We start from the raw sequence: 26861 nt of genomic DNA on the forward strand, positions 1-26861 counted from the left end.
GTGGATGCAAGGGTTAGGCGTCTCAACCCCAATGATGCCATGAGATTCCCTAAAGCCAAGTTCCTCCATGATATGAGAAGGCTGGAGAGGCAGCACAGGGGTGTCTCGGCTGAGCCTGGTACCTGACTTCAGCATGTGTGTATACAGAAATCACCCAGGGACCAATAGCTCCCATTCATCAAGATTACACCAAGTCACGTTGTCGCCTAATCCTATTTCCATGTTATCAACACAGGAGGAGTGTTCCAACTCTTACTCAGGGAAACCGAGGCAGGAGTTAGGGTTTGGAATGTGTCGTATGTTGGTAAATTCATTTTTAAAGGAGCACTACACATTTTATTTTTCCTCGGGCACTTGCCCTCATTAGTCCATCACTCATGTAGCCAGTCCACTGAGAATGCTTGAGGACTGTGTCCAGTGATGTGTTCTGGAAAGACTGTGTATAGGTATCAGAGTTCAGCCCTTTCTGCCTATGGCCTCCCTGCTACTCCTCAAGGACATTGCCTTGCTGCCCCTGAGACTTTCTTAAACCCTTTGTGGAGCTTGGGTCAGCTGCACAGATATTCCTGGTTCAGTTGTTTGAACTCTGTCTTTATTGACACATTTGTGCATGCTTATGAAGGGTCAGTATAGTAATTCAGTAATGTGTACGATATGAGAAATTGGCGTTTTCATTTCCTCAAACACAACTAATTTATGTGTGGACAACTCTGGATCCTTCTGGTTGTTTTGTTTCATAGATTGTTGGAAACTCTGGTTACCCTCCTCTGCTGTGGAGCACCAGAAGAAACCTCTCTCTGTCTCAGCGCCCCTTGGGGAATATTTGCTGCCCCTCCTCCAACTGCTTTTCTCAGAATCTATTGATCACGATGGACTTCCTTCACGAGGTTGATATTTTAGTTTGCACAAATGCAGAGAAACCCTATTTACCTTTTATTTCATGTACCATAGTTACAGTTTCATCAACATTGACACAAATTAGAGGGATCCGTTTTTATGAATGCGTTTATATTTTATGAATGATTCATACTTTATGTTCCCCCACATACATCACATTTGGTTCTCCCATTGATGGTCAGCTTGATCAGGTCCATCTCTTGACCACCAGGAATAAAGCAGGTGTCTCACTCTCATCAACTCATTTCCGTTATATTGTTTTCCATAATAGTCACATTATGATATTCATATCAATGGTGGGATGCTCCTATCAATTCCTGTCAATGCTGGGTAAGAGTTCTGCTTTCTCCTAGGTGATTTTGATAATTGATATTCTCTCTGGAATGACTATAACATTCTATTCTGGCGTGGTTTTCAGTTTCTGGCTGGCTCATGGTCCTAAGTGTTTGATGGACTCGCCTGCCATTTGAAAACTGTTCATTTAGAGCCTCTTCTGAGGGTTTAACATGAATAAAAGCAGGTTCCTATCAGCAAGCCAGACTACCTTATGACAGACAACTCATGATTACCTTATGACGGACAACTCATAATACAGGTTTTGGACAAGAAGAACCTGATATTGAGCTCTCCCCTTGGTAAGGTTTTTTTCTTTTCTTTTCTGTCTCCATCCAGTTAGTTGAAAGAGATGATAACCAGCAAATAATGGTGTTGGAAGGAAACCTCCCAGTTCAATGAAAGACTATCTCTCTCCTTTGGGAGATGCCATGCCACAAGTGGGGATTTGTGCTACTCTGTTGATTAAAAAACAAAAGTAAGGTGGTCCTCAAACTGTTAATGATAGAACACATGGCAGAAATTAGACCATAAAGTCTAAACAACTCTGAAATTATAAACACTACCCTAGTGGAAGCTTTTCTTAAAGATGCCCTGATGGGGCTGACACAACCCAGTGATTCCAGCCAGTCTTATTTTACTAGAAAGGGGGAATTTCCCTCCAAAAAGTATTTCTAAGAAAAGCTTTCTTCCTGTCTGATACCGTGAGACAAGAAACATGTTGCTCCGGTGGTCACGTATGTCACGTATTGCTGGAAGCTGACATTGGTCAGCATGCAACCAGTGAGACGGTTAGAAGAGTCATGTGATGAAGAGAAGTTCTATCCCTACGTAGATAGGCAGAAGGCTAACTCAAGTCTGTGGGAGCCCTAGTTAAATGAGGCCATCAGGGCTTGCATGCAGCAATCCACATCTCCCTTCACTTGTCCATCAGTTCTGGGAGGGCAGCAGGGAGACATCTTACATGATAACATTTTTACCATTTACAGCCGTCTTTTATTAAGCCCTTGTTCTGCATGAGACAATGAGACAAATATTTTATGCACACTATCTTATCTAATCTTAAAGACTTAAGCTGTGTACTGCTAGTATCTCTCCTCAGTAAACATGGAAACGGGGGCTCCAAGAAGTTAACAGCTGTCCAAAGTCACATTGCATGTACACGGAAGCCAGGATGTAACCCAGTTTGACTCAGCGCCTGGACACGGAGCTGTTAATAGCTCTGTGGCTGGGTCTTCCAAGAAGATGAATTAAGAATATGTGCTTAAAAGTAGAAATAGCATATGCTATCCAGGAGCCATGGGAACAGACTCTGTCTACCATAAATAACAGATAGTCTGGGAAGATGTTTTTACTCCTGTCTCTTACAACTCTGTACATCCATGCTGGAGACCAGAGCCGGGATAGCCTCTCTTCGGTCCTCGTGGTGAGAGTCCCCTCTCTCACGGTGTGAGTCCCCTCTCCCCCCGCCATTCAGCACAAGTGTCTCCTTTCCCTGAGACTGATGGACGGTGTACCTTCACACGAGCAGCTTCTGGGGGCTGACTACAGGTTATGCTTGACCCCCAGGCTGCTCAGCCTGTGGATTCGGCTGTCATTTGGGAAGGGAAAAGCTAAGAAAGTACTCGGGATCTGATGCAGCACATTCCCATTCTGGAAGGAAGGAAGGAAGGAAGGAAGGAAGGAAGGAAGGAAGGAAGGCAGGAAGGCAGGAAGGCAGGAAGGCAGGAAGGCAGGAAGGCAGGCAGGCAGGAAGGAAGGAAGGAAGGAAGGAAGGAAGGAAGGAAGGAAGGAAGGCAGGAAGGCAGGAAGGCAGGAAGGCAGGAAGGAAGGCAGGAAGGCAGGAAGGCAGGAAGGCAGGAAGGCAGGAAGGCAGGAAGGCAGGAAGGCAGGAAGGAAGGAAGGAAGGAAGGCAGGAAGGCAGGAAGGCAGGAAGGCAGGAAGGCAGGAAGGCAGGAAGGCAGGAAGGAAGGAAGGAAGGAAGGAAGGAAGGCAGGAAGGAAGGAAGGCAGGCAGGAAGGCAGGAAGGCAGGAAGGCAGGAAGGCAGGAAGGCAGGCAGGCAGGAAGGAAGGAAGGAAGGAAGGAAGGCAGGAAGGCAGGAAGGCAGGAAGGAAGGCAGGAAGGCAGGAAGGCAGGAAGGCAGGAAGGCAGGAAGAAGGCAGGAAGGCAGGAAGGCAGGAAGGCAGGAAGGCAGGAAGGCAGGAAGGCAGGAAGGAAGGAAGGAAGGAAGGAAGGCAGGAAGGCAGGAAGGCAGGAAGGCAGGAAGGCAGGAAGGCAGGAAGGCAGGAAGGAAGGAAGGAAGGAAGGAAGGAAGGCAGGAAGGAAGGAAGGCAGGCAGGAAGGCAGGAAGGCAGGAAGGCAGGAAGGCAGGAAGGCAGGAAGGCAGGAAGGCAGGAAGGCAGGAAGGCAGGAAGGCAGGAAGGCAGGAAGGAAGGAAGGAAGGAAGGAAGGAAGGAAGGAAGGAAGAGTAAATTTAAATGAAGAGGAATTTAACTTTGAACATCATGCTAGAATTCCCTCCTGGCCCAAAACGGATTATGCAAATGACCAAGCACTGTCTCTAGAGCTTCCTGGTACTTGGGGCTTCCATGAGAGCCTGATTCTCCCAGCCTCTGAGTTCGTTCATGCAGTGTGTCTCCTGACACCATACCTGTCCATACTTGGCCACACTCGGTGAACCCTTTTTCTCTTTGCGAGGTGCTATGCAATTTAGAGGCTAAGCAGTCCTATTCCAGAAGGAATCATGGCATCACAATGAGTTACGGTTTAATTAAAGGCACTGTAAGATGATGATGTGAGGGTCACAACAGAACATGAGCTAAGCAGGAAAAAATGTTAAGATCTAAGGTACCACAGGAAAGCTGTGTGTGAACCGCATCCGGCTGGAACCCCAGAAGTGAGACCTGGGATCTGTGGTTCACTCTGGTGGTCTCAACGGCAGCCCCGGAGAAACAAGAACCGGGGACCCTCTGAGTTCCCAAGATCTCATTCTCAGTATCGGCAACGATGGCGCGTTAAAAACTACGGGAGTATTTCTACCCATTTGCATTTTACTCGGTGAAGGTGGGAAACAAAGCATCCATCCTGGGTCTTGTGACAGGTGAGAAGCTTCTGTGTACACTGGGACTCAACGACTTCAAACCCTTCACCCCTCGTGCTGGTGTTAGAGCCGTGCAGAGACTCCTCACCGATAAGATTTGTTAAAAACCTTCTGATGAAGTCTGTGTGAGAGCATGCGGTTAGCTCAGGTGGGTGAGTCAGCTCCAGCATCTGTGGTAGCTGTGTGAGGAACCGATTAAGTTACTGAACTTGACTGAGCCTCAGTTTCCCCCTTCCCCAGCCCTGTATCAAAAGGAGAGTAAATTTCATTTAAATTTACATATCCGAAAGTTTACAGTCATTTGCAAACAGTAACACAGTCCCTTTTTAGCTTGTTATCGTTTCTTTTCTTATACACAAAAGCCGTATGGAGAGAGATGGAAGGCAGACTCGCTCTTAGACGCTATGGAAAACTCCTCTGACTTAGATGCTCTAAGACGCCAAGCTCCCTCCTGTCCACACTCTGGTCCTCACTGCTTCCAGAGCAGTGGTTTCTGTTAATTTTGTAGTCATGGCTTGTGCATTGGAACAGTGGTCTTTGAAAAATTATGCTTATAAATAATCATCAATAATAACAGTAATTTAGATTTGGCTTGTAATTCCCCCCTTTCTATTTGCAACATTAAAACAAAGAACCTTTTTGAAGAGGAGGAACTTTTTTTCCCCCTTTTGAATCTGTGAGAATCGTGGCCCGAAATGCAATCCAAACCAAATTTCAGATGTGGAATTGCAAGCCCTCTGAGTGGAAACCATGGGGCCCCTCCGCCAGTGGCAATTGGCAGTGCTACCCCGGTCTCCAAGGACACACATACGGTGGGATACCAACCAAGAAAAAGAACCAGGAAGGACTAGGAAGGAAAATGCTAAAACCATCTGTAGAGAGTTGGGGTTTCTACGCTCTCTACTAGTACAATGGAGTCCTTCTTGTTGTGCCTATAACTACATATAAAAGAATAGTGAACCTCACTAAAAGTATGACTCCAGAGGGCTTGTAATATTTAAGAGTTGGGTCCTTACCCAACTCCATCATGGATACCCTAATATTTTGCTGCAACTCTCTTGTCTCCTGCCCCAAAACTCTGATGTGTCAAGTATACATGTAAACATCATTAGTCACACTATCACAAGCCATGTTGGAAAACACAGGGTATGCTGCAGTATATATATATATATATAACATTCCTTCAGAATCTCACAAAAAGAGAGCCCAGTTTCTCTAAACACTCAGGCTGGTAAGTTATCCCAAAATCCTGAACAAGACTCATTTTCTGGGGTCATGGCCAACTGCTTTCTCTTGTGCAACACAGGAAAACCACCTCCCAGTGTGGGTATTAAGATAACTCTTCTCTGGTGGTCTGTCCTCAACACTCCGACCTTCATACCTCAGACAGTGCCAGGAGGCAAATCTGTCACCGTTTCATTTTGGGGACATTTTACTTCAGAAGCAATGGTGTGAGCAGCTGGCCTCAGATCTGCAGGGTGTCTGGCCCTTGCCACCTGCCAACCTGTGGTCTTCCTTGTGGACCGCACCCGGTGACCCCAATTCAGTCCCAATAACCACTACCACTTTGCAAAAGTAGCTGAGCTTGTCGACTTTTGAACTAACCATCTCGTGAAAGAGGGACATTGACATATTGACATAAGCCCTCAGACAAATCCATGAGTTCAGGAGTCATAGTGGGCTTTAGATAGAAGGAAGAAGATGGTGGAAGTGAAGGAATTATTAATCAAAGTGGAGATCAGGGCACCTTCTACATCTGAACAGGTACACAACTGTTTACAGCTGTGCTAGCAAAGGCACCATTTGGCAGTTGTCCCCATAAGTGGCTGCCACTGAGGTGTTAACAGATCTTGACTAACCTCATAGACACTTGGCCAAAGAACAGCCTTTGCAATTGCTCAGAGACAGCTGACAATCCTTACTGCAGCGCTCTCCAGCCAGGGAATCTTGCTCTTACTCATCTTCCAGAGAGCATTTGGACAGACCTGTGGAAGCCTTCAAGTGGCTAACTTACAACCAGCTCAGGCCCTGGTGTAGGACCACAGTATCTCCCTATTTACTTGTGGATTGTTTTCTGAATTTCATACCTCAGACAGTTCCAGGGGGCACATTTCACCATTTCATTTTGGGACATTTTACTTCAGAAGCAATGGTGTGAGCAGCTGGCCTCAGATCTGTAGGGTGTCCCAGCTCTAAACCCTCCCACAAAAGACCAATTTTCTTTAGTGACAGAGAATATAGTTCTTAAATCTATAGAAGGAGCTACACAAAACTCCCCAGGCACATGTTGAAAATGCACGGTCAAATTGGCATCTTTTTGTGGAGAAGGGCAGCAGTGGAGAATTATCAAGTTTGTCTGATGATACCTCAAAGAGATTTTATTTAATGAAACATGAGACCTTCAATTATAAATTGTTCCCACATTTCAGGCTTGCCTTAGACGCTTGAACTTTAAGCTGGTTTTTGTTATTATTGAAAAAAAAACCATTACTCATTTACAAAGTCTGGTTCTCCTTAGTGTTTTGACTTCAGAAGAGAATTGACTTTAGAAAGTTAACCTGTAGAGTAAACCGTGCCTCACGTGAAACCAAGTAGAGAGGAATGCACTGCCAGAGCAATCACTCTAGGACTAATTTATGTCTAACTGAAAAGCTGCCCCATCCAATAGCAGATCAGCTCAACAGCAGATCCGATGCAGTATTTAATATATGGAAAATTTGCCTTTACAAATTCCAAAGAGGAAGTCTTTCCAGCCTGGAGTCCTCTGCTTTGTTGATCCAAGATGTCAGGTACTGCTGTAGTTACCTGGAGGAAGTGGGCGTTGAACTGCAGCTAGAGACTTAAACAGGAAGATGAAGAGAACGGATGGAAAAAGGGCATACAATTAAAAAAAGAAAAAGAAAGCACAGAAGGGGAAATAAATCCAGCAATCCAGCATGCCTGCAGAATCTTAAAGGCAAGGCTTGTGGGGAGCTAGGTCATCTATTTCACTCAGGAAGCAAAGTCAGAATGAATTCACTTAGGAGTTTGCGAAGAGGTGCCACGCTTCAATAAGAACACAAGGCTCGCCACCAGACAAGGGGCTCACATTCGTCTTCTCCATACTATTCTTTGAGTGACTGAATTTCTGATTATTTGTTTTCCTGTGACCATTTCTACACATCTAAGGTGGAAAAGAGCTCCTACCTCTGAGGGTTAACATGATAATTAAATAAAACATTTTCAGAAGACTTTAACAGAAACAGATACTGAAGTCCCACAAATTGGATCAGATCTAGGAATTTTTCAGCTTTAAGGTAATAAGACATATAGAACAGCTCACCCTGTAATCTTTTCAAAGACCATGCTAGTAAGATACAATTTACATACCATAAAATTCACCCACTGTAACTATGTAACCCAGGGACTATTTTTACTAAATTTATAGCATCATACATTTCTATATATAATCTAGATATTCTGTTAAAGTATCTTAACCACCAGAAAAACATTCTCTTAATGAAGGGATCAATTAACCTATAAAATATAGCAACTGTAAACATATATGCCCTAAATGCTGGGTCTCCCAATTGCATGAAATAAACCCCAAGGGACATAAAAGGTCTGATCAGTTCTGAAGCTAATTTTATACCGTCAGAGACCAACCCGATATTTCAGGATTCTCTTTGGTTTTGTTTCAGTAAAAAATAAAAACAGCCTCCCTACAAACTTAGAATAAGATGTCCCAGTTAAGGACATCTGCAAAACCTCTGTGGCTGCGCGACGCCAGTGTTGAAAGCACAGTGCGTTGCTTGTGGGAATGGAAACAAGGATCAAGGTGTCTGCTATCACCATGGACATTCTCCACCCTAATAGAGATGACCAGAAGCAAGAACGGGAGGACAGTTAAGCATCTATACCGGAGAAAAAGAGTCAGAGCTGCCCCTCTTTGCAGAGCGTGTGATCCTATGTCTAGAAAACAGCAATCAGAATTCTAATTGATCGGAATGAAGGACTTTTTAATAGAATGAAAGGGGCTTCATAGAGTATGAAATCAAGGTACAGGAATAAGTTCTATTTAATTACTGAAAATATGAAAATAAAGTTGAAAAAAATAATTCCATTTGCACTGGTGTCAGAAGTAATCAAACAACAGAGGGGATTGCTCCCAGGACTCCTGTGAGTTCCAGAATCTGTGAGTCCTAAAGTCAGTAACGAAAACAGCCTGGTGTTTACACGCAACCTACACACATCCCTCATATTCTATAGCAGCTGTAAATTACTAATACCTGATGTAATATTAGCAGCATATAGTGCTCTGCTGCACTGTTTAAAGGATAATGGCCCACGGTTAGATGGACGATGGATGTGAAGGGTTGAATGGAGTTAGAAGAGAAAACATGACTGAGGAAAAGATTAATGGCCACCGCCCCCCCCCCACCCCGTAACCAACAATGTAAGAGACTAGACTGAGGTAAAAAGTTTCCTTCTAAGCTGATCGTAGATTCAAAATAATCTCTGTCAACGTTTCTTTTGGCTTTTAATACATGTTAGCTAGTTATTCTTAAATTTCCATGGAAGGCAAAGGACCGGTTTTGACCAAAACGATCGACCTTTGCCCTTGTCCTCTATTTCCGCAACATCTGTACTGTGGACGTGAGGGAAACTGTGTGCAGGAGGCACAGATTGTACATTTTCATGAACGAAGACAGCTTTCTGTTTTCAATCTGCCTTGTGGGAGTGAGTGTGATTCTCGGTGAGTCCTTAAAGTTCCTTAGGTGATTGGTTCTAATCTCACTCTTGGCACATCTTTATTATTATTATGATGATGATGATTAAATCAATATTATTATTATTATTATTATTATTATTATTATTATTATTATTATATCAATTACTCCTAAATGCCAGAAAACAATGACACAATTAGCTGATTGCACAACCTGAGATATCTGTCTCTGGGAACGTAGGACCTCCAAAATTCTAAGAAAAGAGATATAGTTGGTCTTTTCCTTTAAGTCAAATGTCGTAGTATTCTAGCTCTATGTTTTCCACTTGAAGGATTGACAGGTTTCATGGTCTTGCTGACTGACAATGGAGTCACAAATATACCAAGGTATTATTTCCCCAACAATTCATGTGCTTCAGCCGTTCATTGATGGGGTAGGTGTTGGGGTGGGCCAATGCCAAGCCTTGGATCTGGACACGAGAGGTATCTGAGCTGGTCAGCCTGCTGGCCCTCCTGCATCCACACCACCAGGTTAAGATTTCCTGTCCTGCCCCAGGCTGGCTTATCCAATACTGCAGCCAGCAAGAAACACAGCAGAGCTCTTCCACTCTCAGACCCTCAGGGCTGGCTCTACTGTGCTATCTTGGTGAGGTGCAAGGTGTTGCAGCCCATGAGGGATGGCTCTCCCACTCTCATGACCCTGGGGCCAGCTCTCTGACCTGCCATAGGTGGTGAGGGACGAAGGAGGGTTGATGGCATCAACCACCATCTCCAGGGCCAGCTCTTGTCGATGATTTGAAAGGTATCATCGTTTGTAAGTCCCTCTCTTTTAGCTGCCATCCCTTAGGCACCATCAGTAATGCCACCAGATATGTTGACATAAACCAAGAAAATTACTGTAATGTAAAATGTCACTGCTTCATGTACACCTCCTGATTTAGTCGTATCTTCCAATGGCACCAAAGAAGCCAGTGTTTTCCAATGGTGCTATATCCATTGTCAAGACCTAGAGTGAAAATGGCCAACAGGGCCATGTTGCAGCTTCAGTGTTGACGTCACTAAAATTTAAAGATTGCTGCTCCATGCTCCAACATTTGATAGGTTTTCCCGTTCCTTCAGTTTACCTGGCTGTAATCTGGGGAAACACACCGATTTCTTAAATAACCTTTTCAGGGCGTATTATACCTGGCATGCTCTCTGTACGTTGCTTAATGGACTGAGCATCCGTATATGGCTAAGGGACTCTGGCCAGTTGGAGAGTGGCAAACCTGGCTCTGAAAGGCCTTTCCCTTCTCCCTCATTCTCTCCATCTTGCTAAAAACCATTAGACTACCTTCCAAAAGCCAGACACCAGGTCTATTCCCTGGTGAGCCCCTCCTGAGGCTGACTACCAAGGCCCTGCTATCAAAGTACTGAAGCCCTGTAATCAAAAGCTAATTGGCTCACCTAATTAACATGTCCAATTAAAATTAAACACCTCGTGCTAACGCAGGGTTTCTTCTCGTACCTTTACAAACTGCCATTTTCCTAGGTGTCATATCTGTCTCTTTATCCAGAGGCAGCTCTTTGTTCCCCTCTGGGACAAATACCCCCTCCTCCTGCTCCCTTGTTCCCTTTCCCTTCTCCCTCATCCTCTATCTCCTGTCTTTATCTCTTATTCCCTGCCCTCTGTCCCTCTAGGGCAAATAAATCCTCTTTGTGCTAAAACTTGGTCTTGGGGGCCCTGAGTCAATACTTTTCCTAACATGTTTTTTCTAGCTGGGAGGTGCAATGGAGGGGAAGAGACATGAGCTAGGGAAACCCAGACTGTTAAACACACAGGGTTGTTCCTTGAGGGAAGGCAAGTAAAACCCTTTTCCACTCAGAAGGCTGGAATGGACATACTCTCCAGCCTGGTGACTTTTGTGCAATTTGTGTGGCTGGAGATTTTCTGGCACCAGTGACTCCTCCAGACCCTTCTTAGAACCTTGTTTTGCTCAATCCGTAGAACCCATCTGTATGGAAAGTGTTACCTGTAGTCATATCTGATCTGTATTTGCTTGCATTGTTCTCAAAGATACTCAGTTGTACACATGGGGTTGAGTTAACCGTCACAAGAATACTTTTCAAGCAACTCATGGTCAGACTCCCAAAGTTTGAAACAACACCGGCTCCTGAGGCCTGTTGTGCCAAAGGAACTGTCTTCCTGTCTCCTGCAACTCTTCAAGCTGAGGCTTGGGAAGGTCTGAGAGACTCCTGCAGGTCTGTTTGTTTGTTTGTTTTAGGATTTTTGTCTTTAAATTTGCTACCACTCTATTTATTAGCTTTAATCAGAGAATCTGAGTTTTAAGTATTGAGAAGGCAAAGATCTTTTTCAATTGTACTGTTTCCTATTTATAACACAACCCTGACACAATACTTATAGACGTTGAATTTAGCACACTGCTAAATAAAAAGTGTGTTTTTGGGAAGTGTGCCATCTCAAACCAAAGCGTTTCCAAGCTTGTGTTTCATTTTACTTGACTTGATGTCCTTTCCTGGACAACCAATCTTTCTTCTTTCATTCCTTGTGCTCTAGGGATGTTCTATATTTTTAATTATTTTGCATTTCTCTCTCTCTCTCTCTCTCTCTCTCTCTCTGTGTGTGTGTATGTGTGTGTGTATGTGTGTGTGTAAGAGTCAGCACAGATAAAGTAGTCATGATGCATAACCCACAAAATAAAATATTTTAATTTTTAGATACACTGTATATTCATAAATCCACCAAAACTTAAAAGAATGATACTGGTGATCAAAGGAAACCTCGTCCTTTTTATACAAGCGTCTAGAAGAGAATCTTGGCTGGAGAGTTGCCTTAGCAGTTAAGAGTGACGTCTACTCTTCCAGAAGACCTGTGTTTACTCCCCAGCATTGTCATTGGTGGCTGACAAATGCCTGGAAGTCCAGCCCCAGATCTGACACACTCTTCTGGCCCCTACAGACACCAGCACATATATGCCATACATTTGTATAAACAGACACATATACACACAAATAAAACCAAGTCTAAAACAAAAAAAACCCTGGTGCTTTCTTACATCCTGCCTGGTGCTCTGGGCCTACAGAAAGCCGCTGTCCTAACCGGGGCTTCTGTGCCATGCTGAAGACGACAGGAGACGACAGGTGCTTTTAAAAGCACAATCACTTGGGCACCAGCACCAGAGTTGTGTCAATGTGGAGGAAAACATGTCTGCCTTGCAGCTTGTGAGTAAAGGGTTTTACTTTTCTTCAGAAAACTCTTCACATATCCAGCAGTTCCCCAGGGAACCCAGCTAGACAATCAAGGGAAGATTTGAAACCACAGACTTAAAACTGTCCCCTTGGAAACATGGCTCCTTCTAACTTTGAAACGGTTAAAGGCTTTCTGACCACCCTGCCCACACTCTCCTCTCTTCGTTGGCCTCAAGGAGACTCTTTTGTTGGCCTTGATACAGTCCACAGTTTACACAACAAGCAAAAATTCTTGTCATAATCCTCCCACCTCACATCTATGTCCTCACAGTGATAAAACATTTGCGTGCCTGGAACCAGAGGTTCCAAAGAGCAACTTTTGGACCTTTTAAAGAGAGGACCGTAGAGGTGCTGTGTCACGGGTCACAGTGTAGGTTCCCAAGGTACTGACGAACTACATACTACAGGCAGGCCTAGGTTTCGACTCAGATTCTTCTCACTCCTTCCAGCTTCTGTGCGCCAGGAAGTGACTCTTACTTCCTGCTTCGACAGAAACACTGTATCGTTTTGAAGATCAGCCCCACCTCGGCTCAGAGGGTCCTCACAATCAGCTTGACTTAGAGCAATGGGCCTCCTAGTGACAGAGATTACCATACTCATGCACGCGTGCGCGCGCACACACACACACAGAGAGAGAGAGAGAGAGAGAGAGAGAGAGAGAGAGAGAGAGAGAGAGAGAGAGAGAGCGCTTGAGCTATCAGTAGTTCCTTCCGTCCCTCAGCAGCCCACAGTCTAGCGTGTGGCTCCTTGCTAGGACCACACAGAACGCGACTACACCCAGAAAGAGCTTCGAAGGATCTGTAAAGCAGAAGTCTGCTAACTCTGTGGCGAGAATGTGCTGATGACTGGGAAAGGCAATGGCTTTCCCAATGGCCCTTTTCATCTTCAGTGTTTAAAGCAGCCAGAGAAGTTCTTCAAGCTGTTACAGAAAGCACAGGCTTCGGTGAGGAGTAGTCGCCCTCCACTCCCCCTCATCAGCCGGCGGAGCAGAAAGCCAACGCAAGAGTCCAGCATTCTACTGTGCGGTATTAAGTTTCAATAGCAGCTACACATGTGTAACGAGGCCAGGCTTGGGCCCAGAAAACTAATCCCAGAATGCAATCAGGAGGTAGGATTTGCTCGGAGTAAAAATGGAAGGAATTAATGACAAGTCCCAAGTAAAGAGGATGCTGCCAGGGGAGAGCGAACAGAGCGTAGGGGCAGGGGGTAGGCGCCAGTTGGCCTACCCTCCGTGTTGCTCCTCAGCGCTCCCCCCACCGCCCCCGCCTTGGGGAAGCCTGGCATGCAATGGAACTCTTCAGTAGCTTTCAAAATGAAGAGGCATTGCCGCAGTGTCCAAGGCTGCTAATCATAAGAGGCAAGCCCTGAAGAAAATTTTGTGGTGAGTTTTCCGAAGAGGAATTTGTATGTCTGCGTGTCTCTTAATGAATCTGTCTGCTTCTTTCCTGAGTGCTAACCAAGAGACCATCTGTGTGACAGAAAGGAGAACAAGATGCCCCGTGGAGCCTCAGGGCATGCTCTGAATAGAAAGGAGCTTTATCCCAGGGGAAAAAAAAATAAAAGAGAATCTGGATTAAGCAAAGGTTCCCACTGGCGGTAGCGGGAGATTCCGCTGTGTACCCATGGGCAGCGCCAATTGAAGATAACAGGAGCTTGCTCCTTGTGGGAATTTGTGAAGCGTCTTTTCTTTTTAGTCTCCGTGATGGTATTCCAAAGGGTGCCTAGTGTCATTCCTCTTCCAGGCGCTATCCCTGGGCTACTGCTATGCACTTTGTCTTTATTTACAGTACACCCAGGCCTTTGAGATGGGCAGATTCGCCACCAGAGCTGACCTCTGTAGACACTTGCCGATGGGCTCATAAGAAACTGAGTAAGCAAACAGCACGCACTCATGAGGCAAACACCAAAGGACATTTGTCGTGTGGAAGAGACCACGTTTCTTGTCACTGTGGAATCTTTTTTTTTTTTTTTTTTGGTTCTTTTTTTCGGAGCTGGGGACCGAACCCAGGGCCTTGCGCTTCCTAGGCAAGCGCTCTACCACTGAGCTAAATCCCCAACCCCGTCACTGTGGAATCTTACACTGTCAACCACTGAATGGGAGCTGGTAGATGTCATGATCCAGTAGTCACCATGACAACCCAGTCTGTCTAGCCAGACTACCTCCAGCTTAGGTAAACAGTGGGGATGTTCTTCAAGGCATTGGGTGTTTCAAAGTATATGTTAAGAGAAATGTAAATCGCTCTTCTTTTTTTTTCTCATGGAGAGTCTACCAAACCTAAAGTCTCTAAACTATGTGTAGTCTATATTCCGAACGCTTAACGTTTATCTGTCCTTATAGGATAATTTGTTATCTCCCTAATTGACTTGGAAACATAAGTTCATGACCTGGGCCCCCTTCTACATTCAGCTTTGCCAATAGGTAATTCGAGGTTTCAGAACGTCTCTCTGAACAGCTCAGAGACACTGCCGAAGGAGGAGGCCTTGGTGCATCTCAGGAGGAGCTAATTCTAGCCGCCCTGCTGCTAAGCTTATTAGTCATCTCAGCCTAAGATCCCTTACCTGAAAAAGCAGTGGTGGGAAGAATATTTTCTCAAAACTCTCCATTTAGAAACCCCTGATGAAAGAGTCAATTGATTTCTCAGTATGTAATATTGAAGCTCTTTGCTTCGATTAAAATTTCATTTAAATTTCAAATTTTGTACTCTTCTCTATATAATCATAAACTATATAGCCAACAGGCTTTCCCCCCCAATCTCCAGATAAAACTACAATTCAAGTAAAGAGCGGTCAGGCCGTCTAATGTCTTCGTGTACTCTGGTCTAGAGTGACACTCTTCAGTTTGAACTGCACATGTTAGAGTCACTCTGTGGCCTTCCACTCACTTCCTGTTAGTCACTGTACCCCGGACAGCCCAGGTAGCATACATTCTCTGTGCAATGGTAGAGTCAGACTCTGGTTCTGGCCAGGGCGCTCTTGTTTCTAACATGTACCAAGGGCTCAGATACTCTTCATGGAGTAGACTGTTTGGTTTCACCGTCCCCCATGGCTGATTTTCAGTTTTCATGATCCCTGGTGCCTCGAGGCCATCAGTAGTGTCAGGTTAGTATCCGTGTGGCGGGGGAGCTCACCGGACAGACTGAGCTGTCTCAAGCTACAGCAGTTTTGCCTTTGTCTATCCTTGGGTGGTGTGTGGATATTTACACAAAGCTTTTGCTGTGTATTATGTCCGTTATCCAGTCAAGACCTCCTCTCTGTGCTTCGGTTTGGTTTTATGGGGGAATGGATGACGGATTCTCTGGAATACTTTCCCCTAGTCATGGAGATAATTGCGTAGGCTTTTGTTACTGGAGGTGATTTGTTGATACAATGAATTGTGGTGATTGGTTTTTAAATGTTGAACCAACCTTGCATTCCAGACATATATGTTATTTTTTGCATATTTAGTGTCTCAACTTGTTAATATTTTTGTAGTTCGTGAGACCTGTTGGCCTGTAATTTTCTTATAACGTCTTTGCCTTGTTTTGCACCATAGTAAGCCTCTGCTAGAATGTGTTGGTATTTAGTACCTATTTGTAAATTTACCTTTATTGTTTCTCTTCTACCTTTCTTAAATTTAATTCGCCCCTTCCTTTGCTTATGTAAGTCAAAGCTAGGTTATTTCGAGGATTTACTTGTTTTAAAACGTAAGTGTCTAACGCTACAATCGCTTCTGTTTTACACTGCTTTACACTGACACACACATTTTTACATCTTGGGTTTCCATTATAATTTAATTTACAGCACTTCTAAATTTATTGTTTGGTGTTAGGAATTGTTAAAACAAAAGAATTGCAGTTTTGCAATGCAGGTAAGCATAATCCAGTCTGTTGAAGGCCCACACAGAAGGAAAGAGGGCATGGTGAATGTGCACATTAGTCTTTTTCTGTTCTTGAATACTGGCACATGAGTTCTTGACAACTAGAACTTGGACAGAAAATACAAAACCATCTCTCTGGGCTTCTGGTTTCACTGTGTACCATGTATCTCAGACTTTACAGCCCCGTGATATATACTATTCGCTTTGTATCTCTGGAGAACCTTGACAAATATATAATGGATACAAAAAATGCCTACAGAATGTACAGAAAAATAGAGTCCCGATTTCTAAAAGAAAGATTCAAAGACATTGGAACACTTCGTAACTTAATATGTTCATACTTCACCAGGGTGGCAACCAAGAAGAATTAAAAGTTTATTGCATATATTTGTTCTGAGCATCTCTTTATTGCAGATATAAGACCCAAGTTCAATGGGGCTTTATATTGCTATAATTTCCTAGTTAGAGAACGATAAAAATGAGTCCAGTGTTTTTTCTTGTTATCAGATGCAGCTAGGGCAACAAAGGTATTCAACCTGACAAACCAAACTTCATGCCAGTAAGGGCCTCTGCTTCATGGCAGGGGGGATGAGGGAGTGAGACTGACATGATCCAGACACTATGTGAGTGGACTGTCTCAGAGGAAATCCACATGTTTGTTGTTATAAACAGCTTGGCAATCGGCAGTCACATCTTACCTTATATGTGGGCCATAAAAGCCTGCTATTATTCTTTAGTGTTGATAAATGAACCACACAAATAAGAGGATGTGGTCAATTGGCTCACAGTGTCCTGTCTACGCAGGAATGCTAGTATATTAGTTAGTTTTATGTTGCAGTAATCAAATTCCCTGACATAAAGCAGGTTGGAAAAGAAAAGGTTCATTTTGGCTTACAGTTCCAGAGGAGATTTAGTTTATCATGGCAACAGGCAAGGAAGGCATGCCTAGCAGAATGGGTAGCTGGATGATCACATTTCATCCACACACAGATAGCAGAGAAACAGAGCAGGGAGTTCGACCTGTTATCAAACCTCAGAGCCAGTCTTTGGTGGCCTACTCCTTTAGCAAGGCCCTACATCTTACAGGTTCTACACGTTCTTAAAATAGTACCACCTGGTGGCGACCCAGTGTTACAACACCTGAGCCTGTGTGGGACACCACATTCAGACCAGAGCAATCCCCAAGTTCATCTTTCTTAAATGGACCAAAAGAAGATTGGGGTTCACTAGAAGGAGAAAGTATTTATGGGTTTATAAGAATATAAATAAAACAGTATTAGAAGAGTGATTGCTTTTTAAAAGAAAAGGCATGCTTTCAAATCAAGTAGCTCAGGTGATGGTTGAAATAACTACAATGTTCTCAATATATTCATGTTGAAATTGCTAAAATTATGAATTCCAGTCCTCTGAAAACCTTGGAAGAACAAACCAGAGTGTTGCTTTTTTCCTATTAGAAATCAAAACCTTGTGATCATTATTTTGTATCTTCTAATACTGTCTGATAGAAGAGTGCACTCAGGAACGGACATTGTGCAACACTGAAATCTTGTCCTTCAAATTATGTCATATTAAGAAGCTGGTGTCTCCAGACAAATATCAGACACTCAGAAAGTATCAGTGTACAGATTAGTAAGTCACTACTGCCATGCTTGGAAAGTTATATAAGATTACTTCTGTTGAATAACCTAGAAGTATTTCCACTTTATTCGTGAACTCCCCTGTTTTGAAGATAAATGCTCTTTTCTGATGAACAGATAATTCTTTAAATAAAAAAGCCACTGGATGTTCTGCCATAATCATGCGTTTTTTCCCCAGTGTGGGTTTATGTTCCTGATTTCTGTTTTGAAAGTTTCCGTGAGCATATTAAGGAGATATCTATGACAATATGAACTTTGGATCACCCATGAATTCATAAAATGAGAAAGATCTCATTCATCTTTGAATCCCAATCCCAGGTACCCAGTTCAGTGTTTCACATGAATTGAGCTCTCAATGGCTGTTTTGTTTATGATGAAGACTTTGCTGTCTGAATTCCAATGGAAGAACATCAAAGAGTCAGGAAATGATTCATATGTTCCCTGCCAGAAGTGGGTCTTATTGAGATTCAGGTTGGATTTCAATGTCTCTCTTTGGTTCGTGATGTACATCTTCTCAACACTGAGTTCCGATGCTGTCTTTGACGATGGCATTCTGTGTACAGCCCAGAATGTCTAAGATTTTTATCGAAGAAACCTTCTGGGGCTGGATCTTGAACTTCCTATGAGCAAAACCCAGGGAGATCTTCTCTTGAGATTGTCTTTCCCAATTTGTTAGCAAAAATCTGTTGTCTAAAACCAGACAAGAAGCACGGAGCAGAAAGAGATTCCTAATAAAACAGCCACATAAAAGAATGAATATGAGGTGGATTGTGTCATTTAAAAGGGTTAACCATCATGGATGGCCTGTAAGCCAGGATGTGCCTGGGTGGCTTCCAGTGTCTGACCTTCACCTGGACTGAACACTGTCACATCTGCTTTCCCCAGTCCCTCCAGACCTTCTTTTCTGGCCTCAGAGCTCTCTCAGACCCACCATTCACATTCACTAATATGTCTCTTTCCTGTGAGTATATGTATTTATTTCCAGTTTTACATATTGGGAAAGTAGACGATAAGCGATTTGCTTCTTACCAATGCTCCAAACAATGCTCCCCCCAAATCCAATGCTTCTGTGTTGTTAAAGTTCAGATTCTGACTCAGTAGCCTATGTGTGGGAGGCGGGTGGAATCGTGCAGTCCCAACAAAGTTTCAACAAGCCCGGATGGCTCCAGCACTGTACTCTCCGTTAAGTCCTAGACTTCAGTTTTCTATCCTTTTCTATTTCTCTCCTTTTATTTTAGTTCCCCCTGCTACTTTTTCCTGAAACAAGGTATCATATATCCTAGGCTGGCCTCTTCTGTCTTTATCTCCCAAGTGCTGAGATTAAAGGCACTATCTGTTACATTGAACCTATACTTTAATCTTGAGGACTTGTACTTAACCACACCTTTTAAGTTCCCAGGAGTGTTTTAAAAATCTGCATGCCTGGGCTAGATTCAGAAACAATCAAATTAGAGTCTTTGAGGGTTGGATTCTATGGTATGCTGATAAATAAATAGACATCAACTATTCCAGGAACAAAATTCATTCTGACTTATAGCAGTTGCCAATTTTCATGGTGTAAATTCTCCATTTATTTTGTTACCCATTAGGTCACAAACAGGCTTCAGCACAACACCCAACTCTTTATCTATAATTTTTATAGATCCCTAAATGGGTAAGCAACAAATACGATGGTAATATGAGCCCAGAATCGACAACTGCTGCTTTCAAGTTAAAATACCCTCACAATCCATAGACACTTGGTGCTTCTGTTCTGTTCCACATGGGACCGGTGTGCCGACCTTTGCATCTGTTCTTTGCTCTCTTTATTTCATTATCCCATCTTTATCCTCAAAACTATTCTAGAACTTTTCTCCAATGCCACTTCTCCTCAAAGATCTCCCAAGGGCACAGTTTTCACTTAAGCACTTCTGAATTTCAACTTGACCTTCTTTCTGGACCCCCTTCTCTTACTTAGTCCCACCTAAGCAGCACGGGGTAGTTTATGCAATCTCACACAAAAGAGACCACCATGTATCAACAACCACAAGGTTTGAAATCTAATTTAAAATTCAAGGTCTGTCTCTCAGCTATAGAACCAGCAATCCCATTAACATTAAATAGTTTGACTCACTTCACTGGGATGACACTTGATAAGTAATCAGCATCTGGTTCTGTCTGGTTCTGTCTGGTTCTGTCGCTGATTCTTCACTTACCCAGGCAACATCCTTTCCAGCCTCAGTTGTCAAATTGTCAGAGTTCTGACTACTTTATAGGATGGTGGCAAGGATTAGGCAAACGAAGGTAACACCCGTGATACCTGACGCATAGTAGACACTCAACGTTACAAGTTTCGCTATCATTGGTGGAAATAACTGAATATTCTAGGAACTAAGACCACAGATGAACATCAGTGGAGACAGTAAGAAGAAAATGATAATCTAGCCAGAGTTGAAGACTGACCAACACCCGATTAGCCCAGAGCAACCTACAGCTTTCTAATATACACACTTCTATGATACCACATATTTTTGTATTTCCTCAAACTCTAGGTTATCACCTCAGTTTTCGCATGCTGGCCATTTCCATCTTCTTTTATAGGTTGAAACAACATAGAGCCCACCAGGCTTGTTTTAGCCTTGCTTGTGTGGAAGATGCATTGCACGACACGTGTGTGTGTGTGTGTGTGTGTGTGTGGTGTGTCTGGGTGTGTGTGTGTGTGTGTGTGTGGTGTGTCTGTGTGTGGTGTGTGTGTGTGTGTGTGTGTGTGTGTCTGTGTCTGTGTATATGTGTGCGTGCGTGCGTGCGTGCGTGCATGCGTGTGTGTACCCAGTGAGAAGGAGATGGGAAACATTCACTTTCAATGTCTATGATAACCAGTAAGAAGGGTTGCTTTCCCAATGTCCACCTCTAGGTTACTGTGGACACATCTATGCAGAAGACTGACAAGGCATTTGTGTTCAGGCAGAGTAGATCAATGTCTCAATGAAGAATCAATTGATCATTGGGAAGAAAGTGTGGGTGAAGACTGCCTCCCATAAGGAAATGTTCTTCTAACTCTTTGTTTCCTTCAGTCCCTTAAACTGAATGGCACTGCCTTCTTTTTTAGTATAGGCTGTCACCGTGCTTTTGAAATACATCCTTGGCTCTGTGATTCATGACTATGTTGCCTGAGAAAGTTCTGTTCTGCAGCAAAATGCTGCATGCTTACGGTAGGTGATGTAATGCTGCATGCTTATGGTAGGTGATATAATGTGTTGGCCAGGGCAGCTCAGCTTTTGGAAAGGCTCACCTACTTCATTTCGCAACAAAAAGCAAAGTTCAACCTTTGCTAAATGACAATATTTTATTACATACCATAAATATCATCAGTTAGGGGTATTTTTCTTTCATGTATGACTTATATTTCATCTCATGTAAATTAACTCTTGATGACCCACACCAAAACAAACCAAGAAAACCTTCAAATATATTTGGGATCTACTAAGTACCTGACAGTTATCCTGAGTTTTCTTACCTGAATAACCTCTAGTTTGCATTCATTGTCCAATGCCTTTCTCCCTGACTCTTTTCTGCACGTTGCCCGGACGTGTGATGAACTGGAGAGATTTGAAAAAAACAAAAAGGCACTGTACTAGTTTAGGGAAATAGTTATTTGAGGTCATGAGAGCACGTGAATGTAGGCGCCTGTGGAGGTCAAAAGGGTCCCTCAAACTGGAGTTACAGGCAGTTAGGAGGCACCAAACATGGGTGCTGGGAACAGATCTCTGGTCTCCTGTGAGAGCAGCGTGCTCATGACCTCGTAGACCATTAGGATGCAAGGAAGCACCATCTCAGCTGATTCTACTAAGTTCTGACCACCAGCAAGCACTAGTCAGATACTGACTGGCAGCTTCATCGTCCCTGGAGATGTTAGATGCATATCAGGTTATCAGTCTCTTGCTTTATGGGCATTTGCATTCCATTCGTTTTCCATCTTCTAACAGTCATGGATCCCTGTTTCAATGCAAGATTGTGTGGAACACAGATTCAGAACCAACCCAGCCTGATCCTTCCAAACCGTAGTTCCTGAGACTCAAAATAAAGTCCTTCTTCACACTCGAAGTTTCTGAGTCTGGATTGACTGACAATCAGAATCAGATCAACGTTAACTAGTGTCACTCTAAGGATAAAAACATGGCACTACTCAATAAAATTGAAAATGCTTGTCGTGAAGTGGAAATCTGTGTCATGTGTTGTGTGTCTGGAAACTGTCTTGTGAGAGGATGTTTTTGTGGAAGCAGACACATGGGAGGATGTTTTGCTAAGAGCAGACTTGTGCTGTTTTCCTGAAAGCACCCTGGAAAAAGGGTATGTGATGTTTTGCTAGAGCAGATGCTTGAGAGGACACGTGATGTTTGGAACAGATGTAAATATAGCCCAACAGACAGTGGGCAATATTGAATGGTATTGCTGAAAGGCTTTGCCATTCTTTGCTGGTTGTCATTGTACTTTGCTGTGTTTTTCGCTGATGACGCTGAGTGGTATTGGTATGCCTTATCTTTCTTTGTTGGTCATCTTTTCTCACAATTTCATAGAGAGAAACTCACCAAAAAAACTTCTCGTGGCACTCTCTCAGCTTCTTGCTGCGTCCTCGGACTCTGGCTGATTGCCAGAGCCTTGCAGTTTCTTCTGGATCAACCTGCCATTGCTGGTTCATGAATGGTGTTTTTGGGTGGATTGAGCTGCTGCTGCTGATTTGTGTGAACCGAACTGATGATATCCTGACAACACAGATTGGATTTACTCCAAAGAAATATTTCTAAACAGGCCCACATCCTCCTTTGCTCTGTTCACCATTCCTTTCCACTCTTTCTGGTGGGTGGTGGGCTAGAAAGGACATAAAGCATTTGAGAACCTTATTAAAAGTAGGTTTTGAAAAAAAATCTAAGCCTACATGCTTGGCCTTAAAACTCAGTAATTCCACTTTTAGGTGTGTGCTTTTGTCAAAACCTCATATGCATATAGAAGAGGCACATAAGTGCTCATAACAGTACAAAGAATTCAGCTTATAGCAAAAACAATCAAGATAAACATATGTCATAGAAGACATAGATGAACCAGGAGACACTTGGGACTCTAAGTAAAGGACGCCATAGTTAGGGCTAAATACTTCTTTTTCCCTAGAGGTATAGCTTGGAAGGATAATATGAACACACGCATAGACAAAGGAGGTAGGTATGATATCATGGAATTTAAAGCAGAGAGTACAGTGCAAAGATGTGAAAATGTGCACTTTGGTAAGAGAAGAACTGAAAATGCCATAAAGTTATAGAACGAGTGGCAACACTGGCTAAAGATACTGGTTCCTCTGTAGAGAAACCTGTGCTCTGAACTGGGACAGTAGGAGTGATCCCTAGTTGCTACAGTTCTACACATTAGAGGCTCCAGAATGTGAAATGCGGCTGTTTGAAGGGAGGATATCTGGAAAGAGAGTGCCCAAGGAAACAGCGTTCAGAGTAATCTGTTGAAGCAGGACCACCCAAGGGAGCCTCCACCCAGGCTAAGCTGTGAGGGTACAGAGGCCATCTGTGATTCAGTCTAGATTACGCCTTGAGCTGTTAGCAGATATTGGCATTGCGCACCCGCTTCGGTTTTGTAGGCAGGCACGCAGGGTTGTGGAGGCTTGCACCAAGGTTCTCGAAAGATGTTGGGACCAGGCAGTGCTGTTAGACTCCCCTCATGGCCTGTCACACTTGAGTAGACCGTGCATGACTGTGGAGTGAAATTCAAATTGCGGTGGAGACTCCAATAAACTAATGATGCAAGAAATGGAGGATAATCATAGGGAAAGCTGTGGGCACCACACAGAACCATCCTAAGAGAGGCCCTGTAGTTGTCATGGGCAACAGAATTAGAAGGATAGGGATACCTAAGACTGTCAGAGCCTAGACAATACCATCATGAGCCCCAGATGCCCAACATGGCATTGTAGAGTTTGGCTTTACCCTTTGGTCTTTGGGTCTTACTTTGATCCAATATTTTCTCGATATCCCCCCACCCTCCCTCTTAGACTGGGAATGTGTGTGCTCTGTGCCCTTGTGTAGTACTTGATTTGACTTTGCAGGAGCTCACAGTGATGGGATTGTTTTGACTCTTGGAAGAGAACAGTGTTGGAACTCAGAGGCTGAGGATCTTTGAAGTCGTGCTGAATACAATCTGCACTATAGAATGGTCAGCAGCCAGTGGTCTGGGGACAAATGTTACAGTTCGGTGGTAAAATGTTCCTTACACTTAGTCTCCTTCTGGTGGCATTCTTCTGGGGGATTGTGGACCTTTTGGACGAGAAACTTAGCTAGGAGATGTGGTGGTTAGTTAGAGGGCTGCATCCCTGGTTCTGGCCCAGCCGCTCTGTTTTTCTGGTTGGAAGAACTGCAATAAACCATGATGCAAGGGAACTTTAGCAGCCATGCACCACCCAGCAGGACACTGCAAGCTAAAGTGCATCTTCCCTTCCCCTAAGCTGTCTCTGTTGAGTATTTTATTTTGTTAATGAAAAAAAATTACGTAAAGCATCAGCAATAATGCTCATAGGTTTACGTTTACTTATATATGAATTGACATGCTAAAGTATCCAAAACATAAGAGGGATTAAACTTATTTCCTTTACTTCTTTACTTAATTAGCATGATCCTTGACAAATTTAAATCCATTATTTATTAACAAATACTTTATCAACAAGTGATTTAGATTCATTATTTGTTGATAAGCATCATTTATGCAGCAATGTCAGTAAACAATGGGATGCTGGTTAATAATGATGTATTGATATGGATCTTTTGGTTGTAATTAATGTGCCCCTGATATAGGAGACTAATGGTAGGAGACATTGCAGTGGGTAGGTAAAAGGTCAACTGAGAATTCTCTATTTTTCCACTGGAATTTTCTATAAAACCAGACTGAAAAATAAAGGTCATTAGTTACTCTGAGACTGAGTGTCACTGTGTAACCCCAGTTGGCTTTGAAGTCACTATATGCGTGTCTCCATGCCCACCCTGCTGGGCATACAGACTTACCAAAGCCATTCTTCATCAATGGTTTTAAAAGATAATGCAGAAGACGTGAAGAGGAGTGGAAGCTGTGGGTTGGCCCGCATGAGTATTAGTTCCACAGAGATACAGGAGAACCCCAGGGCACGTGCGCACAGAGAAGAGCAAGGAGGAAGCTTAAACCAGAGACGCTTTCTTTCCATCTTTTGAAATGTCATCATTATTTTATTTATTTATTATTCCTTAGCCTTTGTGATACTCTATCTTTGTTTCTACCGCCATTTTTCATGGATCAATATTTCAAGGTTTATCAATAACATTTTGTATAAAAATAGCTCAATTCTTGCAATTGCATTTAGTACCTAATAAAATCTCAAGTCTTTATAGCATTCTTCCAGGCAAAGGTCATTAACATGAATGAATGAATGAATGAATGAATGAATCTTGTAGTCTCTCTTTTTCTTTCCTTCTATTGAAAATTGATTCTCTTCTCATACACTATATACTGGTTATAGTTTTCCCTTCCTCGACTTCTCTCAATTCCTCCCCATCTCCCATCCTCTCCAGATAAGGCAGAATTTCCTAATGGCAATGGAACCAACATTGCGGTAAAGGTAATTCTTGTGGGTAGTCAATTGTAGGATGGTTAGCAATATGTCGTCAGAATTTGACTCCTGTCTCCGGGAGGCAAAACTCTGAGTATACCTTGGTGAAACAAAGAAAATCTCTTTCAGCTTATTCCCCAGTGATCTGCCACGCCCTCTACGCCCTGGCCTTTGCTTTGCTGTAGATCTTATTTCGATCTTATCATGAGCTCTGAGTCAGTATGCACCTGATGTGTCACCAGCATCTTTTGTTCGAGTCACATCACAGACTGCTAATCCATGCTACTGTAGTCTTCGTTCACCTTGAAGAGCCAACAGGCTTTTTAGAAACATCAACGTAAGGCACGTGTCTCCCTGTTTAAAACTCCGTGTGCTCACTTTTCACTCGGGTGGACCCTGGGGCTTGGGCTCCATTCTCCCCATCTCCACAAGATTGCCCGAGTCTCTGTCTTGCAGTTTGAGCTTCATCTGCTTCTTTCATTTCAGCCTCTGGGAGCCCGGACCTCTACATGCACCATTTAGCAGACACCCAGTAATTTAAGGGTGAATTACACCAGGCTTCCTCTCTTGCAATTTTCACCTCTCAGGGATTTTGCTCCAGAATAAAAGCCAGAACGGCTATAAATCCGCTCTTCACCTCTCTAGGGGATCTTAGTTCCTGCAGCCGCACCAGAATCACTTGCTTTCCAATACTTTCAAGCAGTCATGTGTACTTCAGTGAACTTTTTGAGTTATTTCCAGTGGAAAGTTCAGTCAAACAAGCTACTGTCGAGTGAAAGACGCCCTGGCACAGGGACATTTTAAAGCTCCCAGGCAATTTGATTCTGCAGCAGAGCCAAGATGGAGAACTACTAGAGCTGTTATCATTGCTCTCTGTTTTAACTTAGAAGAATTTGCCTTGGACTACGAGCCCTGCAAACTCCATGGGTTTCCCTTTTGTTTGGTCTTTTTTTTTTTTGTCTGTGACTTATTCATGTGATCTGAAACAGTATCTGGAATATAGATAAAATTTGATAATCTTATAGTGTAGATTTTACTATTAAAGGTATTGAAAAGAAGGGTTAAGAGATGGATCCGTGGTTAGCGTTTGTTTTGCAAGTACAAAGACATAAGCGTGACCCCTAGAATTCAGGTTAAAAAATATTCAGGTGTGGTGGCCCAGCTCCGGGGAAGTGAAAACAAGCCGATCACCAGGGCTTGCTGGCAAACCAGGCAGCCTACTTGATGAGCTCTAGATCAGTGAGAAGCCGAGTCTCAAAAAACATACGTGGTACCTGGGGGATGACACCCAAGGTTGTCTTCTAACTTGTGTGTGTGTGTGTGTGTGTGTGTGTGTGTGTGTGTGAGAGAGAGAGGGGGGGCAGGGCAAAGGGAGAGATAGGGGAGGGGGAGAGAGGAAGGAGAGAGAGTTGCAAAGAAACATCCCACCTTTAGAAAAATGAAAGATGCATAGAATTCAACTAGTAAC

This window comes from Rattus norvegicus, chromosome 2, assembly GCF_021556685.1.
Source record: "Rattus norvegicus strain SHRSP/BbbUtx chromosome 2, alternate assembly SHRSP_T2T, whole genome shotgun sequence".
Classification (NCBI taxonomy): Eukaryota; Metazoa; Chordata; class Mammalia; order Rodentia; family Muridae; genus Rattus; species Rattus norvegicus.